The following is a 3,647-nucleotide window of genomic DNA, read 5'->3' on the forward strand; positions in this document are numbered from 1 at the left end:
CCTTGTGTTGTCTGAGTAGTATTACATCCACGGAATACCCTGGGTCTTCACATGGGGGTTTCATAAAGTCTGAAAGGCTGGCGACAGCCCACAACCCTGCCTAAGTGAGGTCATCACGGGGGGAGTGTGGGTGCAACTCGGGGGCTCATAAAAGATCAAGCTGAATTATGATCTGGGTTCGTGTATAGAGATACATATCATGTATGCATGAAGCCATTCTCTAAACATCCCCAAGCGAAGCCCTTTCCTTCGGCTAAGTTGACTAGTCTCTGCGAGTGGCGTAGTAAGTTCTTTTGTTAATCCCTTTTATGTGATTGTATAGTTTTTGTTCCCTTTGTAAAATCTTTTGTATATTTTTCATAAACATTGCCTCCCTTTGGATTAAATATAAAATTTAATAGTTCTGTTCCTTTTGTTCTGTAACCGAGCCATACCCTACCTATCAGGCGTCCAGTCAACCCGTAAAAATGACTGGTGGTGGCGAGTAGTCTGTGGTTTTCGTGGAGTTAGCAGTGATCGTACGGTGATATATACACATTCCATGTGTTGGAATCCAGAGGTGTAGTTTTCCGATAACCTGCCTGTTAGTGCAAGCAGCCTGTGGCCTCCTCCGTTAATCGTTGGCAGTGTTGACTTTACAGCTTTGTTTAATAAGGTTGATGCCTGCTGTGTGCCAGGTGAAGGATATCTAATGCCAATAGCGGACGCCGAGGAACTGTATCTGTGGATTGACACAGGTCATTGAGACAATGCGGCTGCAGCTGTCAGTTACAGGCACTCCTGGGAATCTAAGCTGAGGACCATTTTACTGAAAACATGGTGCATTCTTGAGACAAAATAAATAATTATTGTGGGGCATTGTATTCCCCATAAGACACAAGCTACTGTGTATTATGCAAGTTGGACTTGCTGTTAGAACCCTCCTGTTTGTTTTTTCCATCTTGTGTTTTGCGGTCATGTGACCACATGCCTTTATATTCCAGCTCCGCCCTTCTGGCTTTGCTGGACTTCAGTGTTTTACGGTCTTTCTAGCCAGGTGCTTCGGTGCCTATCTCTGTCAGTTCGCTTGGTCCTTCTGGGACCTCTAGTACCTATTCGTCTTTTTGTGTTCTGCAACAACTTCTCTGTTTAGGAGGTATCCCATTTTTGTTCCAGTCCTTAGTTCTTTTAGGGACCCCTCCCCTTATGCTATAGGTCTTCGTTCAGACTAGCCAAGGACTAAGGCGGGTCTGTTCACTAGGAACAGGCAGCCCGCTACATCGTAGGGATTCAGCTTAGTCTTACTGTAGGGACAGCTTTCCCCATTCTTTCCTTAGTACTTGTTGCAGATCATAACACTTGCGTGTCATAAAGAAGTAATTTTTTGCTTTTCAAATAGACTCATGGATGGTTCGTGTCTCAGGGTTTTTGGATTACCGATATTAATGTCAGACCCCTTTGATAATTAATTGCCAGGTGCCCAATTAAAGGAAAGCTACTTAAGAAACACACTCCACATTAAGCAGCCACTGGTTTCAAGCAGTATGGTAAAGAAAAAGGATCTGTACTGCCGAAAAGTGCCACATAGTGCAATGCATTGGACACAGTATGAAACCATTAAATATTTCATGAATACTTAAGCACAATCATTGTACTTTGAAGAGATTTGTGGCTGATACAGAGCAGATGGGTTTGTGCAGATAAGGACATAATGGGCAAGATTTCTGCAGATAAAGGCACAATGAGGAAGGTTTCTGTCAGACAAATTCATCAGATTAACCCCTTCATGACATGCTGCGGGAAGTGAGTTCCACAAGCCGCAGTACATATACGGCGCTTCTATGTCTGGTCACCTCGCTGTATCACACCTGACGGAGTTAAGATGGTTGCTGTGTCTGTCAGCTGGCCATCCCTGCACGTTGCCCTGGGGCGCTGTACCGTCCCCTCATGTCGGCGATCGGCTGATCAATTCTGACCAGCCAATCACAGTGAAGTGACAAAAGTTAGAGGGAGAAAAAATCAGTGTAACACGCTGTGATTGGTGTTGTCTGAAACCGCACCAATCACAGAAGTTAGAATGGATGGGATGATCGTGATGTCACCTCGGCTGTTTAACCCTTTTCGCGCTGATTGGCGGAACAATAGTTACTAGGGATGAGCGAGCACTAAAATGCTCGGGTCGAGCAATTTGGAATACTCAGGTGCTCGACCCGAGCAATGAGCCCAATGTAAGTCTATGGGAAACCCGAGCATTTTTCAGGCGGCTCCCCCCGGCGGTCTGCAGAAGGCCTAAAAATTGCCCAAATCCATGAGAGCTGTGCTCATATGACATGGGAACAGCATGGGGAAGACCCCTGGAAGCATGTCTGACTCCCAGGTCAGTGCTGTCAACAATGTTGTCAGAGTATTACGCCAATTTTACGGACTCACAATAAAACATACAAAAATGAAACCAAAATGGATTTTCCTGGGAAATATGTTAAGGAACATCCTTTTCATGGTAATAACTTGTATATAAGGCAAAATAAATAACCAAAAACAAAAATACTCCTCCACACCTTGGGCTATGTTCACACGCAGCGTTTTTGATGCGTATTTGCACTTTTGCATTGCTTTCAACCAAGACAAATGCATTCACTGGGAAATGTCATTTTAACATTTTACAACCTTATCTGGCCATGTGCTGTGTGACACATCATCAGACACATGCATACAGCGCTGAAAAGACATGGGAACAGCATGGGGAAGACCTCTGGAAGCATTTCTGACTCCCAGGTCACTGCCTAAAAGTGTGCCCATCATAAGTGATCCTTGGCGCATGCGAAGATGCCTCCCGCCATGCACCTGTCATTGCTGACTTGCTACAATCACCGTCCACGTCCTTGTCCCACTGCAGCGTTCAGTTGTCCCTACCCCATTCCTTGGAATGCAAGCGCAAGTTTGCAGCCACCCACCCACAGGCTGCAATACTATACTGCCAAATTTTGACAGCTGCTTGCTCTTGAAATGTGGCCTTTTAGGCTCGTGGAGGCGGAAGCTTTTTATAACCTCATGCCGGCGGCGGCCGGGTGTCCATACTCTGTCCCCAGCCACCACTGTTTCTCCCGGTGTCGTCTCCGCCTTCCACAAGCATGGGTCCCACAACATTACCCGTGCCCTCCCCAGTACACTTACTCGGAAGGACCGCCTAACCACAAACACGTGGACAGGTGAATGTGGCTAGGGACGGTACGGAGCCAGTCCACAGCTTTTTTTGCTGAGTTGTATTTCAACACAGCCATATTCTTTAGCTTGGTGAAAGGACTTGGGAAACCATATCTACCCAGCTGATTTCTCTCAGGAAGTCCTCTAAAGCTGCTTTCACTTGAAATGTGGCCTTTTAGGCTCGTGGAGGCGGAAGCTTTCCACAGCCTCATGCCGGCGGCGGCCGGGTATCCACACTCTGTCCCCAGCCGCCATTATTTTTCCCGGTATCGTCTCCGCCTTCCACAAGCACGGGTCCCACAACATTACCCGTGCCCTCCCCAGTGCACTTACTGGGAAGGACCGCCTAACCACAAACACGTGGACAGATGAATGTGGCCAGGGACGGTACGGAGCCAGTCCACAGCATTTTTTGCTGAGAGTTGTATTTAGCTCGGTAAAAGGATTGGCATAGAGGGAAACCG

The sequence above is a fragment of the Phyllobates terribilis genome, unplaced genomic scaffold (genome assembly GCF_046119375.1).
Source record: "Phyllobates terribilis strain yellow unplaced genomic scaffold, ASM4611937v1 Scaffold_3__8_contigs__length_932513732, whole genome shotgun sequence".
Taxonomy (NCBI): domain Eukaryota; kingdom Metazoa; phylum Chordata; class Amphibia; order Anura; family Dendrobatidae; genus Phyllobates; species Phyllobates terribilis.